Consider the following 21,995-nt stretch of genomic DNA (forward strand, 5'->3'; position numbering starts at 1 on the left):
AATGTTCATAACTAATGTAAGTAAATACAATGTGGAGATCATAGGAATGAATTAAAACTGCAGGTATCAAATCTACACTATCAGTGTTACAGAAGGAAAAGCAAAGACAGTATTTTTTCCATAAAGGCAGGGATTGTTTGTAAATCCAAATATAGAAGAGTCTCTAGGGCCTGTCACAGCACTTACAACTGTCTCGAAAGACTAAATTATCTGGACAGTTTTGGATCCACGTGATGCTATTGGCACAGCTGCGAAAAGAACCTGGAGCGCCAGGTTTGGCATAGAGCCCACCAATATTTGTAGCACAGAAGTTGTCAGTAATTGTAGTAGTGATTGATGGTCTGGGATGAGGCAAATGTGATCCTAATTTGTTGATGTCTCCTGATTCACGTTGGTGTGAGCAGTTGGAAGTGGAGGAAGATCTGTAGAAACAATAGCTATAAAGGTATAATAATAATAATAATCATAATAATCATAAATTATTATTATTACTTATCAGTAAGTTAAATTAAATGCAATTAAAGGAGTTAATGTTTATTTAATATAATATAAAAAAATTATACTACATAAAAATAATGCTATATTAGGGTGCGCATAATAATAGTAATAATTATTATTATTAGTTAAACTCAATGTGGTTTTCTATGTGAATATTTTGCCATTGTGGTCTTGTCACTATAGAAGTGATGCTGGACTAAAATTGTCCATTTTCTTAAACCTAATTGTAATATTGCCTTTTCAAAGAATTTGTCACTGTACTCACATGCATTTTTTTATGTTTGAAATGTATTTCAATAGAGGTTGTTTGCTTTGTATTTTGGCAATTATTTTACTACTAAAAATCTAAACGCCTTTTTATACTGCAAAACAAGACTTTGCTGCACGTCGTGAGGGAGATTGGATGCAAGCTTTGTATATTCTTTCTCCACCCGAATGGTGATTTGACTAAAACTGTGAAATAAACTCTTAAAACTGCTCTCTACATAATGTAGGCGTGACTGTCTGTGTGCCAGCAGGTGGCTCTAATGCAAATTCAGCCCTCAGTCACAGTCGACGAGTTCCGGGGTAAACACAACCGCTACAATGACTGAGTCGGGTTCAAAGTTAAGAATATTTAAGATTTTAAAGATAATTATTAGCAGCTTGCTTATTACAGTCCTATTGTTATTTACAATAGCGGCTATCAGGACTCTTTCACTGGACGTTAACGCCGGACTTCAACTCGCACACTGGGAAAAGACGAATAACAAATCGCTCGTCATTGACCACCATCAGAGAGAGGAGCTCCTTGCAAATTTTAAAGGTATTCGGAGTCGTGTTGTAGTGGATGTAGATGGAGACAGAGAGACTTGTTTGGTAACAATTTGTCTCCATTTGTCCAGAGGCAATCCGCATCCCCACCGTGTCATTCTCAAGAACGGAAATAAACACCACTGCGCTGCTTGAATTTGACAGATTCCTCCGAAAAGGTAAACCTGCCAGTAAAACGTGCTTAAAGTAGCTTCCTTTTATATATAATGTGCTCAACGTGGAACTAGCTGGTGGCTGTGGACGCTTGCACGCTTGCACGCATGATTTGATCGGTCAGTTGTAGCAAACTCTAAACGTTAATGTAGTTTTTGTATGTCAAACTTCTATAGCGCTAATAAATGGAAACAAACCCAGTTAGCATTTGTTGTGCAGATGTACTTTGTTCCGTACACCTTATTCAGAAGTGACCTTTCGACGTCTTGCTGAGCCAAGGTATGTCGAAACGCTACACCGAGATGCACGTGGTTCAAAACACTCAAGTCACATGACCCATGACCCTTTGTCGACTAAGAGCACCTGGCTGCAGCCACTGTGGAGCTAACAGTCTAAAAAACTCTAAAATTAAGGAATTATTCACTAATGCTTTTCCCCCATATAGATCAAATCCAAATTCCATTTCACAACTGTTCTCCTGCAATCAAAAGAAATAAATCAGAACAAATTACCTAAAACTTCCCATTCCTCCAAAAGCTAAGGAGGTCCATTATAAAATACTCTCAGGCGTTTACCCTTCCAAAGAATTTCTCACATCATTTTGATATTAATAATAACTCTTGTTCTTTCTGTGATGGGAATATTGATTCGACAGGAACTTTTATTTTACGAATGTATATACTGTAAAGCCCCTTGGGACGATGTTCACTACTGGCTTTTCCCAAAGATTCCAAACTTAATTGAATTTTCTAAAAATTATATTATTTTTGGATGTGTAATAAAAGAAGAGAAACTTTAAAATGTCTTAAATGTGATAATTATTAAGGGTAAATTCATCATTCATAAATGTTGATTTCTGAAAACAAAGCCGTCCTTTTTCACTTTTCACAAAGAACCCTGCCTCTTCTTCTCATCTGTAAAGTTTATGAACAAAAAACAAGCTGTGCATCATATGGTTAATGAACTAAAGCTTTTAGAAAACCCCTAGTTTATATTTTTATTTTATGTCTTTTAATTTTCATTTAAATTTTTATTGATTTTATTTTTTTATTTAGTTACTTATGTTTATATTATTTTTATTGTCTGTCTTTTATATTTTGAAATACAGCCTGTTCTGGTATTATCTCAAGTTGGAAAAACTATTTGAAAATGTTGCCATATTTGTTGTACTTGTTACATTTATTTAATTAATAAAAAACAAACAAACAAAAAAAACTGTGGCGCTCCACAGTAACTGGAAACATGTAATTCAAATTTGAACACAGTTATGTTGCACAAGCCGTGTCTCAATAAGTGTGCTTGTGTGTACACAGTACATATAAAAAGTTTGAAGTAATACTCTTTCTGCGTCACAAAATAAACTTTTAAGATATTTTCAGGTGAGAATGTAGCTGTGTAAACTTCAAATATCTGCTCTATTTATCAAGACATCACACATTTGCCAAAGTGGGCCGACGTTTTTGGAGACGTCTGTTACCCATCAGATCGATAGCCGACCTGGGAGGTCAAGGCTCACTAGACTGGGCGAGAACAGCGGACATCGTTTTCAAACCCCCTGTGGTCTTTCGCTACTCAGGTTAAGGTTTTCAGTGTTTTATTTGTTCCTGAGCAAATCGGTTTGGCTGAGATTAAAGTTAAGCTTCATAACTGGACTGTTTTATTTAATAGTGAAGTCTTACTTGTTGAGCTGTCAGTATACTTTGAATTTCACCCATCATATCCCCTGATGTAAAATGTTCTGTTCTTTTTTAAACAGCTGACTCTGAATGAAATATAACATTAAATATTTAAATTCAAGAGGAAACCTTTTCACCGGGAGCAAAAACAGCATGTTAATGCGTGGAGATCCTGAAGGCTGCTCCAAAAATGATCCGATTATATTTTAAATATTTGTTCAATTCTCTTCCAAACCCCAGCTGTCTATTGTAAGTGTCTGTGTCTATTAAAACAAATATAAAAGTGTTCTAACATCTCACCTCTTTCTTATTATTCAGACATACATGTATACTATTTTTATTAATAGAGAGATTAAGCTTGTGTTTTCATCAGTGTTGGGACTAACGCGTTATTAAGTAACGCGTTACAGTAACTACGTTATTATTGTGGTAACGAGCACGGTAACTAGTTATTATGCCAAAACCAGAACGCGTTACTCGTTACTGGGATTTAGATAGGCTCGTTACTCGTTGCTCGTGTGGTGGATATCGCGAGCTTCCACAGATTCAATAACATTAGCAAGTGGTGGAAGCCAGCAGGTGGATGAAGGAAAAGGGAGGCAGGAAGAGAGACCCGAAGCGGCCGCCGGTCCGCGTGTCAGGTGAACTGAACTTCAGGTAAGAAGTTATGACCTGCAGTCTATCGGAGTCAGATATAAACCAAGTTTAGGTGGAGTTTATTTTCAGTATGCTGACATTTTTGTACTGCGTGCTAGCTAGCATGACGGAGTTTCTATACAGCTGGGTGGGTGCTATGTTACTGATGTTGAACTTTATTTTGTTCATACCTTAATTATTAGAGTTGCCAACCGTCCCGTAAAAAACAGAATCGTCTCGTATTCAGAGAAAATATTACGCGTTTTGTACTGAGGTGAAAAGGAACACAGTTTGTCCCGGACTTCAGCTACAATGAAAAAGACACAAAGCTGAAGCTGCACAGCTGCCTCTTCTTCACTCATTCTCTCCCGTTTCTACTTCAATCACGAAACTGATCAATGATCAGCTGATCGGCTTTTCTCTCTTGTTTATTTATCGCCCACTTTGCGCCAGAAAGAGGAAACCAGCGGATGTCGCGTTAAACAACAGCAGCACGTTTAAGCTTGATCAGCTGTTGTTAGAATTTATTTAATATTAATTTCTAGTATCAGCTGATGTTTGCTGGAGCCACAGCTGTAAAGCTGCTGGTCATGATATCGGTTTGTATATCTGGTGAGAGGGAAACATGCAGATGAAACCAGGAGATGTCCTTACTGAATCATCAGAGCTGAACAGGTGATGTAGAAACAGGTTTACCTGTTAGGTGGCATGGATGAGTTGAAGGGAAGTTATCAACTGTTTCTGAGAGACAAATAACACCAGCATCCTTTTCTATGTAGCTGACAGCTGGTAACTGTGCAGGGGCGGGTCTAGCAAAGTGTTGCCAGGGGGCCAGGTAGGGCATTAACAGGGAAAGGGGGGGACAAGGAAATACTTTTCTTTATTATTCTCATTTAAAATGTCTCGCTTTTAAAAAAATAATTATCTGAGTCTTACAACAAACAATTGATAGATTGATACATATATACCATCAGAACAGTGTACATCACTGTCACAACAGTGTTTGTTTTCATTCAAAGGCTTTATGATTTTTCCTATAATGGCAGGCCAGTCTCTAGTCAAAATGCCCAGGACGATTTTTTTGTCCCAGTCCAGCTCTGTATGCAGCTCATCTGAAGTCTGGTGTTACCTACATCTTCCTATTCAGAAGGCAGAATTTCCAAGTTCTGAGTACAATCAAAAGCACCACGACTGCAGTTTTTGTGTTGGATGTAAAAGCAGGCTAGAATCATGGCGGCGGTCAACGACGGTCCAGGCGTGGGATTTCTCTCGTGGAAATGTGCACATTATTTTTCCTTTCTATTGGTAGGTGGCACAGTGCACTTGTGGCAAGTAAGCAAGCTAGAAGACTGGCAATCTTGCTGGGTATCCAGTTACGGAAGCAACACATTAACAAGAGAATTCTGAGTAAAACCAAAGTTACTTTCCTAGTAACTAGTTACTTTGAAAGTAACGAGTAACTTGAAGTAACTGAGTTACTTTTTTTAGAGAAGTAACTAGTAATGTAACTAAGTTACTAATTTAAAGTAACTTACCCAACACTGGTTTTCATGCATGTAATAAGAAGCTTATTAGACATTATGGAACAGATCATACATAAAAGCGAATTTTGCCAGAGTGCTTAAGATACTTTTTTTTTAAAAAAAATGATCTTTTTTTTTTTTTAAAAAAAAGGAAAAAAATATCTACAACATCATGTGTAATTTTCATTGTAAATATTAATCACAGTTAAATTAAGAGGGGATGACAGTAAAAACTCCGGAATGGTGATGTCATCAAGTACGCTGCTGTTCCAATTGTAATTGCTGCGTACTTGCAGTTTCGGGAAGTTCGGACTCCCGTGTTTGCTTAAAAAGTCCGGACTCACGTACTTTAGAATTGAGAAACGTCCTTTGTTTTTGAGTTGTGTCCCGTATTGCAATATATTGGACGTGTTTCTACCTACTGTGGAGGTCACGGGTTTCAGGTTACTGTGGAGGTCATGCCCAAACAAATATCTTAGTCCAACCAGTCCCTCAACAATCTTCCACCTTGTAGAACATAATTAAATGTGGAAGAAGCGTTGATACAGATGGACAAACAAAAGTAAATAAATAGGTGGGACTGAAAAGCTAAGTGAGAAAAAGAAAAAGAACTTAAAAACAGATGCAAATGTGTCAAATTAGCCGAGATGTTAACAAATGCACCATCAACAGTAGTACTAGCAGCAACTAATATAAAGTCCTTGCGGTCACAAGAGGCGGCTGTTGCTAGAACAAGCCAAGAAAAGTGCAGCAAGAGGTTCCCAACAAAAGATTGGACTCTTCCTGATGTACTCATGGATTGTTGTTGTTTCATCCTGGATAGTTGTTCTGACACTCATTTGTCCGCGGCATCCTTCCTTCCACCTGAGACCACACCACGTGGTCTCAGGTTGCTGAACTTTGGGTGAAACCCTCCATGGCAAGGAACTTCCTTGTCTTGATGTCAGTAGCTTCTATTTCCTCCTTTGGCCAGCTGATTATCTCAGTATAGTATCTCACAATCGGCAGGACGTGTATCCCCGCCCCCACTGATTATGGTAGGCCACCTGGACCAAAAATGGTAGGGCTGATACTTTATTGATTTTTCAGTCCAGTCAAGGCCAACCCAAAGGTGTTCTGTTTGGTTGATGTCAACGTCTGACTGCACACCAGTCAAGGTCTTCCACCTCGGACTTGCTCATCCATGACTTTATGGGTCTTGCTTTGCGCACTGGTGTGCAGTCATGTTATAGGGCCATCTCGCTGTTGGGAGCACAAGTGTTCCTTTCACTTGAACTAAGGGACTGAACCCAACTCCTGAAACCACACCACACTATAATCCCCCCTCCACCAAACTTTACTCTTGGTTTGTGTCAGTCAGACAAGTACCATTCTCCTGGCAACTGCCAAACCCAGATTCCCCCATTGGATTGCCAGACAGAGAAGTGTGATTTGTCACTCAAGAGAACAGGTCTCCACTACTAGAGTCTAATGGTGGTATGCTTTATATCCTTTCCAATCCATTCCATGAAGCTCTCTGCACACTGTTCTTGAGCTAATCTGATGGCCACTTGAAGTTTGGTCTATAGAGATTGTATCTGCAGAAAATTGGCGACCTCTGTGCCTCAGCATCTGCTGTTCACATGACTGTGGATTATTTAGTAGCAAGGAAATTTCACGCCTGGACTTGCACTGGAATTCACTGAGGTTCTGAGATCAACTCATTCTTTCACAGATGTTTGTGGAAGAAATCTGCATGTCTAGGTGCTTGATTGATTCCATGGCCACAGGTGCATAAAACCTGTGGCCATGGAATTGATTGGAAGACCTGAATTTAATGATTTGGATGGTCGATTTTTGACTTTTGTAAGGAAAAGAAGCTGACTCTGCCCAAAGACAGGTGAAAAACTAATATTTTCAAATAAAAGTCCTTACGTATAAGAATTGAAGATATTGCTGCTTGATCTTCACTTGTTCAATTGGAAAACTGCCATTTTGTCTTTTTTAAAAAAAATAAATTGTCTGTCAATACTGGAGATGGTTGTGTGGGAAAATACTAGTAAATCACAAGTTTCTGAAATACTCAGACCAGCCCATCCGACACCAATAGCAGTTCTGGGTTCAAAGTCACATTTATTTCCCCCATTTTAATGCTCACTTTGAACTTTAGCAGGCCACCTTGACCATGTCTTGATACCTGAATGCACTGACTCGGTTGCATGTGATTAGTTGATTAGATATTTGTTTTAATGACTAGTTAAACAGGTGTACCTAATAAAGTGACCAGTGATTGCATTTGTAAAGCATTTGCTGCAATTTTCATAGCCTCCTCTATCAGTTGTTTTATCTAACTTGTGAAATGAACCTTTCTATAGTTCGATTTTAGCAGGTGACTGCTTGCGACAGTTTCTAAAATGTGCGATAGTGATTTTATTTACCATAGATCACCACTTGCTCAAAGCTGGAACCAGTAGTTGCTTTTTGTAGTTGAATTTTTACGATAATCAATAAGTCCCAATCATGAAAAAGTTATCATAAATAAGTCATGAAAGCTAGGATGAATTTAAGATAAGAATTGCTCTTTCAGCTTGTTTTTTTATTTTTTATTTTTTTGTTTTTGCCAGCCTTCCCTACAGTTTTCTCTTCTAGCTTGGTTCATCATGAATTGGTGGCAAACTACAGCCACTTGTTTTGCGTGAAAGGATCACAGCCTGAACTGGTGCCATACATGCTGCTGGCCCACATTGATGTAGTACCTGCTTCAGAGTCAGATGGTTGGGAAGCACCGCCATTTTCTGCAAAGGAGATCGATGGCTTCATCTACGGCAGAGGAACAATAGATGACAAAAACTCTCTAATGGTGTGAAAACATATTACTTTTGTGTGAGCTTACTTTTAAACAGACTTGAGGTATATTTGGCTAAACAGCTGATTTATTTCTTCTAGGGAATACTTCAGGCGCTGGAGTACTTGCTGTTAAAGGGCTATGCTCACATGAGGGATTTTACATCGGTCTTGGTCATGATGAAGAAGTATGTTAACAGTTTCACTATGACATTACAAACTTAAAAGGGGTTGGGAAATATCACATTTCAATGGCTGTGCTCTTCAAAATTTCTTTTTGAAGATCAATGGTCTCAATGGAGCGATGAACATAGTGCGTGTTCTGAAGCAACGTGGTGTCCAGCTGTTGTTTGTCATGGATGAGGGCCTGACTATATTTGATGGAATCATTCCTGGTCTTGAAGGACCTGCTGCTCTGTAAGAACCTGCCTGAACATGTGTTGTGTTGTGCACTTGTGTTGATCACATCTTATGTGTATGTGTACAATTTATGATTTGCAGAATTGGGTTAAGTGAAAAAGGCCAGGCCACTGTAAAGCTTAGTGTGTCTGTGGCCCCTGGTCACTCCTCGATGCCTCCCAGGGAAACTAGCATTGGGATCTTAGCCACAGCAGTCAAAAGGTGAGAGGAACATTGTTTTTAAACTATAATGAGTTCTGTTTAGCTTCTCTGTTCATATGTTTCACTGCTTACCACAATTTTTCTACACCGTGTTTAGAAAGCTAGTATAAAAGATTTAACTGTCATCCTGCTTCTTCAGACTAGAGGACAACCCAATGCCGAGGTTATTTGGTTATGGCCCTGAAGGTGACACTTTTGAGCATCTGGCCCACAAGGTAGGGTAATCTAAATACTTCTTTACTAGTGTACTTATGTACTTATTCTTTACTACTAATTTCTTACTAACTACTAATTCTTTGCCTTCAGTTCAGTTTCCCACTAAAGTTCATAATGTCGAATTTGTGGCTCTTCTCTCCGCTCCTTAGCAGGTAATAACTACTACATATCATTTAAATATAAATTCAAATGTCATGTTTTCTTGTGATTGGTTCCAGTGAAATAGACCAGTTTTTGTGTTTCAGGATACTTGAAAGAAAACCAGTATCTAATGCATTTGTAAGGACTACCACAGCAGTCACCTTTTTTAATGCAGGAGTAAAGGTGCGGTAGTTATTTTAAGTTGAATGTAATTCACAAGAAGTAAGATTATAAGCCTGTTACTTTTCTTTGTAAAAATTCAATATTTCCCTCCTTGTATAGATAAATGTTATTCCTTCCCTTGCTGAAGCTTATGTAAATCTACGAATTCACTCAGCGCAATCGGTAGAAGAGGTAGAGTTTGAAGTTTTATTCTCCTTTATGTCGTACATAGTAAGACATGAGAATTCATGTCTTACTATGTACACTTTGACATGAATATGAGATGTGCACTATCTTTTCTAGGTACTGGACATCATCAAAGATACAGTTGGTGATCAGCGAGTGAAGGTAGAACTTGTTGATGGATTTGACCCTCTACCCATCAGCGGTGCTGATGAGAAGGCCTTTGGCTTCCAAATTATTAAGAAAACGGTGTTGGACCTGTTTCCAACAGTTACAGTTGCTCCAGGTAGAGTTCATACAGATTTGTATGGAAGCATTTTAAAGCATCTTTCAGGACATTATAAGTGATTTAATACAATATTTAAATGTGCAGCTATCTGTATTGGAAACACAGACAGTCGACACTTCGTTGACCTGACCAAAAATATTTATCGGTTTTCCCCGGCTTGGTTTAAGCCAGGTGACCTTGAGAGGTGAGAATTCAGCAGTTTTTAATACTGACAAAATATATTTTGCCAAAAATGGCTCCAGATCTCAATTTAAAATTGAACAAATACAGTAAGAAGAATTCCACGTGCAGTGATTATTTCTCAACTCTAGGAATACAGATCATGCAGCATGAATAGAAGAGGGGAATATGTAAAATACTTTGTTGTTCCAGGTACCATGAATCTTTTTTTTTTCTTTGTTTCTCAGATTCCATGGCATCAATGAAAGGATTTCCACTAAGAACTACGAGGAGATGATCGTTTTTTACTTCAGTTTGATCCAGAACTGTGACATTAGGAAGCTCCCTGAGCCCCACAGCTCGGTCCATGAACTCTAAGCAATTGACAACATTGGTGATAAGATAAACACATGAATAGCATACAAAATGCACGGATACTGCACTAAATAACTTTTGCATTATAGAATTAGACACTACAATTTTGCTAATTTCAAAGTGGGATGTACTTTTATCTTTTATGTGGACTACTGACTCTTTTCAGTGATATGTGACTAGATAGAGCACTGACCTTTCTGCAGTAAAATCACAGTGAATGCGCTATCTAGAATTTTGCATTCAAGATTAAGTTTTGGTACTATATGCAGACTGATGTACTATTTTTTTCCTGAACTTTGTGGTGGTATAATATGATACAATTAACCAATTATTATATATTTTTCTTTGTGGGACAGTGATAGTAGTGCAGTCATAAAGATACATTTCATGGCTTTTTGATTTGGACTGCTCATAATGAATGGTACAAATGGCAGCACTACCTACAGGGATGCTTAACTTGAATCAAACACTGGACTTCATGTTCAAAGAATGCTGTGTTTTACTGGCTGACTCATTAAAATGATTCCAGATTTGTAAATGTGATTGAGTCTGTGCACAATTTTAGATGGGATGTTGTCGTCAACCCGAGTCTTGTGTCACCTAGGATTTTCAAAATTATTCCATACTTGCATGTACTAAAAATCTCAGATGAGTCTGAATCCTGGCCAGTTTGGTCTAACAGAATTTTCTATAAAATTTTATAATGAAGCACAAAATGAAATTCCCTTTTAAATGTGTACTATATACAGTACATATGAGCAATTTTACCACAGGTTCATTTTTAAAAAAATGTCTTTTTAAGAATAAATAACATTTCTGAAAATGTGTCAGCCTTATCCAAGTAGGAAATTTTTACTTACAATAAAAATGGCTTTAATTTAGAGCAAAGCAGACAAGAGGATAGAAAGTTAAGTAGTTATTAATTGAAGCAAATGACACACAAGTGGTTTTGCACAAATTTGCATATTACCTTCGACAGATGGAACATAATGACCTTCAAAGTTAAACTGTCCAAATGTGACATAACATTATAGTGACCCATATGGTAATAAAAACAAGCTGAAACCCCAAACTCTGAACAAATAGTCCAGAGTCTCTAGGGCCAGTCACAGCACTTACAACTTTCTCGAAAGACTAAATTAGCTGGGCAGTTTTGGATCCACGTGATGCCATTGGCACAGTTGTAAAAAGAACCTGGAGCATCAGGTTTGGCATAGAGCCCACCAATTTTTGTAGCACAGAAGTTGTCAGTGGTTGTAGTAGCGATTGATGGTCTGGGATGAGGCAAAATGCGATCCTTATTTGTTGATGTCTCCTGATTCAGGTTGGTGTGAGCAGTTGGAAGTGGAGGAAGATCTGTAGAAACAATAGCTATAAAGTTATGATAATAATAATAATCACAAGAATCATAAATTACTATTATTACTTATCAGTAAGTTAAATTAAATGCAATTAAAGGAGTTAACGTTTAGTTAATATAAAATAAAAAATTATACTACATAAAAATAATGCTAAATTAGGGTGCGCAAATTAATAATCAGTTAATAATTAAACGTTTGGTAGTGTGCATGTTAGTAGCATACAAGCTCTTTATTAGTCAAAGTTGTTAATAATGCTAACAATAAAATTCTTCGCAAAACCTAAAAAATTTGTAATTAAAGCTGTTGTACATGGATGTAGAGGCCTATAGTCAATACTCTTTGATAGCCCTTAATAACTGCAGTTGTTTCTTATGAACTGCAAATGTTAATAATGTTCAGATAACCTCCTATTAAATGATGGTCTCTTAGAATGTGTTTTCATTTGCTCCTTGTTCTAAAGTGAGCTGTAAGTCATTAGAAATTTGGCACTTGGCACACAAAGGCTCCATACAAGTTTTTCCTCTTTACACTTCCCTGTTGCAATTAATATGTCCTTTTCTCAGGTGTTCCAATAAACCTTAATCAAATTTAGATTTATACACACATTTTATTCTAATAATTTTTTTAATGGACAACTTTAGATATTTTAAAATGGTATTAAAATATTTTTACACGTTTTTTTCCTTATTTTTTTTTCTAAATGCTCAGAACAGATCTCCTCCATAAACTTTCTGTTTCTTTCAGCTGACCAGCTTTCAGTTTGTAAAAGGCCAGAAAGATATTCAACAGTGTCTCTCTGTTTCATATTATACAGATCCATCCATCCATCCATCCATCTTCATCCGCTTTATCCGAGGCCGGGTCGCGGGGGCAGTAGCCTAAGCAGGGAAGCCCAGACCTCCCTCTCCCCAGCCACCTCCTCCAGCTTATCCGGGGAACACCGGAGGCCCAGGGCAGACCCAGGCCAGCCGAGATGTAATCTCTCCAGCGTGTCCTGGGTCTGCCCCTGGGCCTCCTCCCCGTGGGACATGCCCGAACACCTCACCCAGGAGGCGCCCAGGAGGCATCCTTGTCAGATGCCTGAACCACCTCAACTGGCTCCTTTCGATGTGGAGGAGCAGCGGCTCTACTCTGAGCCCCTCCCGGATGGCTGAACTTCTCACCCTATCTCTAAGGGGAGGCCAGCCACCCTTCGGAGGAAGCTCATTTCTGCCGCTTGTATCCATGATCTCGTTCTTTCGGTCACTACCCACAGCTCGTGGCCATAGGTGAGGTAGGGACGTAGATCGACTGGTAAATTGAGAGCTTCGCTTACACTTAGCTCCCTCTTCACCACGACGGACCGGTGCAGCGTCCGCATCACTGCAGCCGCAGCACCAATCCGTCTGTCGATCTCCGGCTCCCTTCTCCCATCACTCGCGAACAAGACCCCGAGATACTTGAACTCCTCCACTTGGGGCAGGAACTCATCCCGACCCGGAGTGGGCACTCCACCCTTTTCCGGCTGAGAACCATGGCCTGAGATTTGAGGTGCTGATCCTCATTCCCGCTGCTTCACACTCGGCTGCGAACCGTTCCAGTGCGAGCTGGAGGCCTTCACCAATGAAGCCAACAGAACCACATCATCCATAAAAAGCAGAGATGAGATTCTGAGGCCACCAAGTGAAAGCCCTCCGCCACTTGGCTGCGCCTAGAAATCCTGTCCATAAAATTATGAACAGAACCGGTGACAAAAGGCAGCCCTGGCGGAGCCCATCACCCACTGGAAACGAGTCCGACTTATTGCCGGCAATGCGAACCAAGCTCTTGCAACGGTTGTATAGGGATCGAATGGCCCGTAGCAATGGGCCAGACACCCCATACTCCCGCAACACCTCCCACAGGACACCCCAAGGGACACAGTCGAATGCCTTCTTCAAGTCCACAAAACACATGTAGACTGGTTGGGCAAACTCCCATGCACCCTCAAGTATCCTTGAGAGGCTAAAGAGCTGGTCCAGTGTTCCGCGACCAGGACGAAAACCGCATTGTTCCTCCTGTATCCGAGGTTCGACTAGCGGACGAACTCTCCTTTCCAGCACCCTGGCATAGACTTTCCCAGGGAGGCTGAGGAGTGTGATCCCCTGTAGTTGGAACACACCCTCCGGTCTCCTTCTTAAAGATGGGGACCACCACCCCGGTCTGCCAGTCCAGGGTACTGCCCCTGATCTCCACGCAACATTGCAGAGGCGTGTCAACCAAGACAGCCCCACAACGTCCAGAGCCTTCAGGAACTCGGGGCGGACCTCATCAACACCAGGGGCTCTGCCACCAAGCAGTTGTTTAACTGCCTCAGTGACCTCGCCTCTGGAAATTGGTGGGTCATTCCCCTCATCCCCAGACTCTGCTTCCTCCTCGGAAGACGTGTCAGTGGGATTAAGGAGGTCCTCGAAGTATTCCTTCCACCGCCTGACAATTTTCTCAGTCGACTTTAGCAGCGCTCCGCCAGCTCTATACACAGTGCAGGTAGAGCACCGCTTTCCCCTCCTGAGACGCCTGACGGTTTGCCAGAATCTCTTCGAGGCAGTCCGAAAGTCTTTTTCCATGGCTTCTCCGAACTCCTCCCACACCCGAGTTTTTGCTTCAGCCACTGCCCGAGCCGCATTCCGCTTGGCCTGTCGATACCTGTCGGCTGCCTCCGGAGTCCCACAGGCTAACCAAGCCCGATAGGACTCTTTCTTCAGCCTGGTGGCTCCCTTCACCTCTGGTGTCCACCATTTGGTTGGGGGATTACCACCACGGCAGGCACCAACCACCTTGCGACCGCAGCTCAATGCAGCAGCCGGGCGATGGAGACGCTGAACATGGTCCATTCGGACTCAATGTCCCCAGTCTCCCTCGGAATGCTGTTGAAGCTCTGCCGGAGGTGTGCGTTGAAGATCTCGCGGACTGGGGCCTCTGCTAGACGTTCCCAGCACACCCTCACTACACGTTTAGGTGCATCGGGTCTGTCCAGTGTCCTCCCCCGCCACCTGATCCAACTCACCACCAGGTGGTGATCAGTTGACAGCTCAGCCCCTCTCTTTACCCGAGTGTCCAGAACATATGGTCGCAGGTCTGGTGATACGATTACAAAATCGATCATCGATCTGCGGCCTAGAGCATCCTGGTGCCACGTGCACTTATGGACACTCTTATGTTCGAACAAGGTGTTCGTTATGGCCAAACTGTGATTTGCACAGAAGTCCAATAACAAAACACCACTCAGGTTCAGATCAGGGAGGCCGTTCCTCCCGATCACGCCCCTCCAGGTCTCGCTGTCGTTACCCACGTGAGCATTGAAGTCTCCCAGCAGGACAACAGAGTCTCCAGGTAGGGCACCTTCCAGCACCCCCCCCCCAGGGACTCTAAGAAGGCTGGGTACTCTGAACTGCCACTCGGCGCATAAGCACAGATGACAGTCAGGACCCATTCCCCGACCCTGAGGCGCAGGGAACAAACCCTCTCATCCACCGGGAAAAACCCCAACGTACCGGCAGCAAGCCGAGGGGATATTAGAATACCCACCCCAGCCCGCTGCCTCTCACCAGGGGCAGCTCCAGACTGAGACAGAGTCCAGCCCCTCTCCAGGAGACTGGTTCCAGAGCCCGAGCCATGCGTAGAGGTGAGCCCGACTATATCTAGCCGGTACTTCTCAACCTCACGCACTAACTCGGGCTCCTTCCCTACCAGAGAGGTGACATTCCATGTCCCTATTGCCAGTCTTGGCAGCCGGGGATCAGTCCGCCAGGGCCTCCGCTCCTGGCCGCCGCCCGGCACACAATGCACCCGACCCCTATGGCACCTCCTGCTGGTGGTGGGCCTGCGGGAGGATGGGCCCATGTCTCCTCTTCGGGCTGTGCCCGGCCGGGCCCCATGGACTAAGGCCCGGCCACCAGACGCTCGCCTTCGGGCACCCTCCCCGGGACTGGCTCCAGGGCGAGGCCCCGGTAACCCTATCCCGGGCAGGGTAAACTGTTCCCTCGATGTTCTTATACAGATCCTGTCTGGGTTAATAAGTGTCAGTGTAATAGTAGCTTTAGAGCGTTTGCTGTGAGTGAGAATTTACATCCCAAGTTCAAAGATTTAACCAGTATTCATTTGGATACATTGAACACTTGTTTTGTGTTTTATTTATAAAAAAAAAGGATCATCCTTGAGTGCTTTTATGACAGTATGACCAGTCTTTTATTGAGAAAGAGCAAATAATGTTAGGATTGTCACTTAGGATTGTGCTGTAGCCTTCTTACGTATTTCATTTAACAGTCATTAGGAAACTATGATAGAGTATAGTTATCCCAAATAAGGCATTAACAGCCTTTATATTGACTAATTGGAAAATATGCATACTAATAAGTAACTGGCTAGCTCAAAACGAACATAAAATGCTAATGTATGAATTTTATTACCTGGAAACAAAAGAGAGCGAAGAGAACTGATGAGGGGGTATCGTCCCTGTCCACAGAACTGTCCATTAAAGTCGTCTAGATCCAGAGCCCAGACAAAGGCTCCTCCAAAAGTGTTGTTTTTTAGGTAACGGACCTGAAGCAGTAACAATAGGAACAATTTAATAACAGTATACGCATTTTAATGTGATATGTGGTTTTAGTACCAATGTTATCTGGCAAAGAAAAACTGAGCAACATGCAGAAGCACATGTCTACCTTAGTCATAAAACTTTCTATATTGTCATATCCAACCCACTCGTTTTGTTTGGTGGCATATGGGACCTTCTGATCCTCAATCAAGTGGGCACTGGCCCCTTGAAGAAAGGTGCAAATCTGAAAACGGATAAAAAAACGTACTCTGTGTGGCAACTTGATATATTAACACTGATTTGCTACTAAGACATAGGAACTGACTTAAAATGAAAATATTAATATGAGAGTGCTGTTTACCTCATAATAAGACCAGACGCCGGACTCCCTTGTAAATGTGCCAGCAGCAGCAGGGCTGCTGACAGGGGCTCCAACTTGACTGGATTGAGTAGAAAGACGAAACGTGCGTCCGTATGTAGCAAAGCCCATATTTAACTTTTGTACAGGTGTTCCCTTTTCCGCCCAGTACCTCATAGCAAAATCCTAAAATGTAAATATATGTAAGTTATATTGTCATTAATATTATTAGGTTCAGTGACTCACTGACTTTATAAATAATTCGTGATTTAAATTCTCAAGTGTTAGAGATAGAGAAGGGTGTAAAAATGGTGACAATCAATGTCAATCCATCGTCAGTTGGTTGAGAACTGTGTGGAAAAGCGGAGAGTGGATGAGAGCAATTGCAGTCTGAAACAACTGTCCTTGAAGGGCAAGGGCTATACTAAAACTCTGATGTTTTATGTTGCACTGATAACTGGTATTGTTCTCGCCAATAATGATATCTGCATTGTTTTCATAGTCATTTCTGCACTATATTAATATTTTTGTGTCATTGTGAAGTCATATAATGTTGTATCAAAAAATGTTTTAAAGAGCTCAAAAAAAGAAAGTGCTTATGTCCCCCTTTGACTAATATATTGCTTCAAAATTTGGAGACGATCTAATCAAAATGAAAGCTTTTTCCTAATACATACTAAAAGGTTTGTATTTTTCATCTTAATTCATATGACTGGAGCAGAATTAGCTGAAATCTTTGTCTTTTACATGCTTTAAAACTTGAGATTTTAACATATTTAACATTTTTAACCTATTTTCAGTCATTGTGTAATTTTGAGAAATAATATAGTGTCAAAGTGATGGTGTAGTGTCTTGTGCTGCTCTCTCCATACCCTTTTAAATGATATATAATTCAATATGGTTTCTTGAATTTATTTCATAAAGATCAAATGTTTGGCCAACCTAAGTGCGCATGCCCCCCAAGACCTAGTATATTGTTGTGAAGTCTGAAGATGACCCATAAAAAAAATTGTGTATGTAAAGTTTTTACTGATTTTCACATTGACTTGATTTTCATGAAAATTAAATCACCTTAGATCAGCTTGTTGGTATCTATCATTACATAAAATCTGAAATTATATCTTGGAAACACTAGACCGCTAACAAACAGACAAACAAACAAACGGAATGGATTACATAATCCCTCTTTTTCAGGGGAGAAAAATGAACCCATCTACTCACAGTATTTAAGTAAACATGGTCCCCAATATCTTGGGATCCTTTGTATAAGGGGCTGTTATGTCCTGTGACACGCTCCCAGGTACCATGAAAGTCATATGTCATCACATTAATAAAATCGACATACCTGATAAAGTGCATGAGAGGTCAAGGTCAGCAAAACAGGTTTTGCAGGGCATACGATGTGATATTACTAATAAGCTTACTTTGATATCTCTGAGACTTCATAACCGGCATCAATGGTTCCTTTAACAGCAGACACGGCAGCAGAAATCATTAACCTGGGCCGTCCTGTTGATGTTCCCTCTGCCTCAAAGGCCTGTAGTAGCTCCTATAAACCACAGAAAAGAAAGGTAACTTCATGGTTCATGCCAAACATCAGTAACTCCAAATCTCACCTTGCATAACACTGTGAATCTCTGCTTGTCCTCCAGAGGGCTTCCTCTTGCTGCAGGGTATTCCCAGTCTAAGTCTAGTCCATCAAAATCAGATTTTCTCAGTAGTTTGATAGAAGATTGTATAAATGTATTTCTGTTGGCTTGTGTTGACACCATAGTAGTGAACCTGTGAAACCGATTGACAAAAGAAAGGCACAATTAAAAAGATCTGCACAAAGAGAAAATTTATGATTGGTAATTGTTTTATGCTTAGTGTCCCACTTTTGTGTTCCAAAATTCCAACCTCCAACTGCCAGCAGGGTTTTAAGATTTGGATTCCTGTGGGAATATAAAGACACAGCAGCAAAGATTATTTTTTCTCAACATTTTGTAAGTGATATGAAGAGAGAATGGACTGACCTTTGTTTGAGTCCATTAAACGATCTATAGAGTTCCTCATCATTCCATTCTATGGTCACCAATTCATTTGCCTCGTTGATACCAGAAAAGGCATAGATTAGGTGCGTACAAAGGTTTGGATCAATATTTGAAGGAATAAACCTCCCATTACCAGGTCTGTATTGGGACCAGTTTGTGAAGTAACACACAAGTCTGGAGGATGAGACTGAATATGAAAGAACATTTTTTAAATCTCTTTAAAACATTATATGACTGTCCAATATAAAAGGGTAAGTACAATTTATGAAGTCACCCAGACTGCCAAAGGCGAGACAGAGACCTTAACAGTTGCTTTTTTTTTGTTACATGCAAATAGTTAAATTAGAAAATATGCATACTCATAAGTAACTGGCTAGCTCAAAACGAACAGAGAATGCTAATGTATGAATTTTATTACCTGGAAACAAAAGAGAGCGAAGAGAACTGATGAGGGGGTATCGTCCCTGTCCACAGAACTGTCCATTAAAGTCGTCTAGATCCAGAGCCCAGACAAAGGCTCCTCCAAAAGTGTTGTTTTTTAGGTAACGGACCTGAAGCAGTAACAATAGGAACAATTTAATAACAGTATACGCATTTTAATGTGATATGTGGTTTTAGTACCAATGTTGTCTGGCAAAAAAAAACTGAGCAACATGCAGAAGCACATGTCTACCTTAGTCATAAAACTTTCTTTATTGTCATATCCAACCCACTCGTTTTGTTTGGTGGCATATGGGACTTTCTGATCCTCAATCAAGTGGGCACTGGCCCCTTGAAGAAAGGTGCAAATCTGAAAACAGATAAAAAAACGTACTCTGTGTGGCAACTTGATATATTAACACTGATTTGCTACTAAGACATAGGAACTGACTTAAAATGAAAATATTAATATGAGAGTGGGGATTTCTGTTTACCTCATAATAAGACCAGACGCCGGACTCCCTTGTAAATGTGCCAGCAGCAGCAGGGCTGCTGGCAGGGGCTCCAACTTGACTGGATTGAGTAGAAAGACGAAACGTGCGTCCGTATGTAGCAAAGCCCATATTTAACTTTTGTACAGGTGTTCCCTTTTCCGCCCAGTACCTCATAGCAAAATCCTAAAATGTAAATATATGTAAGTTATATTGTCATTAATATTAGAATTATTAGGTTCAGTGACTCACTGACTTTATAAATAATTCGTGATTTAAATTCTCAAGTGTTAGAGATAGAGAAGGGTGTAAAAATGGTGACAATCAATGTCAATCCATCGTCAGTTGGTTGAGAACTGTGTGGAAAAGCGGAGAGTGGATGAGAGCAATTGCAGTCTGAAACAACTGTCCTTGAAGGGCAAGGGCTATACTAAAACTCTGATGTTTTATGTTGCACTGATAACTGGTATTGTTCTCGCCAATAATGATATCTGCATTGTTTTCATAGTCATTTCTGCACTATATTAATATTTTTGTGTCATTGTGAAGTCATATAATGTTGTATCAAAAAATGTTTTAAAGAGCTCAAAAAAGAAAGTGCTTATATCCCCCTTTGACTAATATATTGCTTCAAAATTTGGAGACGATCTAATCAAAATGAAAGCTTTTTCCTAATACATACTAAAAGGTTTGTATTTTTCATCTTTATTCATATGATTGGAGCAGAATTAGCTGAAATCTTTGTCTTTTACATGCTTTAAAACTTGAGATTTTAACATATTTAACATTTTTAACCTATTTTCAGTCATTGTGTAATTTTGAGAAATAATATAGTGTCAAAGTGATGGTGTAGTGTCTTGTGCTGCTCTCTCCATACCCTTTTAAATGATATATAATTCAATATGGTTTCTTGAATTTATTTCATAAAGATCAAATGTTTGGCCAACCTAGGTACGCATGCCCCCCAAGACCTAGTATATTGTTGTGAAGTCTGAAGATGACCCATAAAAAAAATTGTGTATGTAAAGTTTTTACTGATTTTCACATTGACTTGATTTTCATGAAAATTAAATCACCTTAGATCAGCTTGTTGGTATCTATCATTACATAAAATCTGAAATTATATCTTGGAAACTAGACCGCTAACAAACAGACAAACAAACAAACGGAATGGATTACATAATCCCTCTTTTCAGGGAGAAAAATGAACCCATCTACTCACAGTATTTAAGTAAACATGGTCCCCAATATCTTGGGATCCTTTGTATAAAGGGCTGTTATGTCCTGTGACACGCTCCCAGGTACCATGAAAGTCATATGTCATCACATTAATAAAATCGACATACCTGATAAAGTGCATGAGAGGTCAAGGTCAGCAAAACAGGTTTTGCAGGGCATACGATGTGATATTACTAATAAGCTTACTTTGATATCTCTGAGACTTCATAACCGGCATCAATGGTTCCTTTACCAGCAGACACGGCAGCAGAAATCATTAACCTGGGCCGTCCTGTTGATGTTCCCTCTGCCTCAAAGGACTGTAGTAGCTCCTATAAACCACAGAGAAGAAAGGTAACTTTATGGTTCATGCCAAACATCAGTAACTCCAAATCTCACCTTGCATAACACTGTGAATCTCTGCTTGTCCTCCAGAGGGCTTCCTCTTGCTGCAGGGTATTGCCAGTCTATGTCTAGTCCATCAAAACCAAATTTTCTCAGTAGTTTGATAGAAGATTGTATAAATGTATTTCTGTTGGCTTGTGTTGACACCATAGTAGTGAACCTGTGAAACCGATTGACAAAAGAAAGGCACAATTAAAAAGATCTGCATAAAGAGAAAATTTATGATTGGTAATTGTTTTATGCTTAGTGTCCCACTTTTGTGTTCCGAAGTTCCAACCTCCAACTGCCAGCAGGGTTTTAAGATTTGGATTCCTGTGGGAATATAAAGACACAGCAGCAAAGATTATTTTTTCTCAACATTTTGTAAGTGATATGAAGAGAGAATGGACTGACCTTTGTTTGAGTCCATTAAACGATCTATAGAGTTCCTCATCATTCCATTCTGTAGTCACCAATTCATTTGCCTCATTAATACCAGAAAAGGCATAGATTAGGTGCGTACAAAGGTTTGGATCAATATTTGAAGGCATAAACCTCCCATTGCCAGGTCTGTATTGGGACCAGTTTGTGAAGTAACACACAAGTCTGGAGGATGAGACTAAATATGAAAGAACAGTTTTTAATCTCTTTAAAACATTATATGACTGTCCAATATAAAAGGGTAAGTACGATTTATGAACTCACCCAGACTGCCAAAGGCGAGACAGAGACCTTAACAGTTGCATTTTTTTTTGTTACATACAAATAGTTAAATATCAAATTTGCATCTGCAAAATTTGTATTTCAATTTCCCTTACCTGAGATCACAATTAGGATGCGCATGATAGCTGAGGTCAGACTGGTAATGTAATAAAACAGAGCAGTAAAGAAAAAAAATATGCAGAAT

The 21,995-nt window shown here is 40.2% G+C and overlaps 2 pseudogenes; one reads left to right on the forward strand and one right to left on the reverse strand.

Moving 5' to 3' along the window:
- The first annotated feature begins 1,020 nt into the window (after nt 1–1,020).
- On the forward strand, nt 1,021–10,811 carry LOC116319515 (annotated as a pseudogene).
- A 231-nt stretch (nt 10,812–11,042) lies between these two features.
- LOC116321861 overlaps nt 11,043–21,995 on the reverse strand; it is a 42,409-nt pseudogene continuing 31,456 nt past the window's right edge.

The sequence above is a fragment of the Oreochromis aureus genome, linkage group 20 (genome assembly GCF_013358895.1).
Source record: "Oreochromis aureus strain Israel breed Guangdong linkage group 20, ZZ_aureus, whole genome shotgun sequence".
NCBI lineage: Eukaryota > Metazoa > Chordata > Actinopteri > Cichliformes > Cichlidae > Oreochromis > Oreochromis aureus.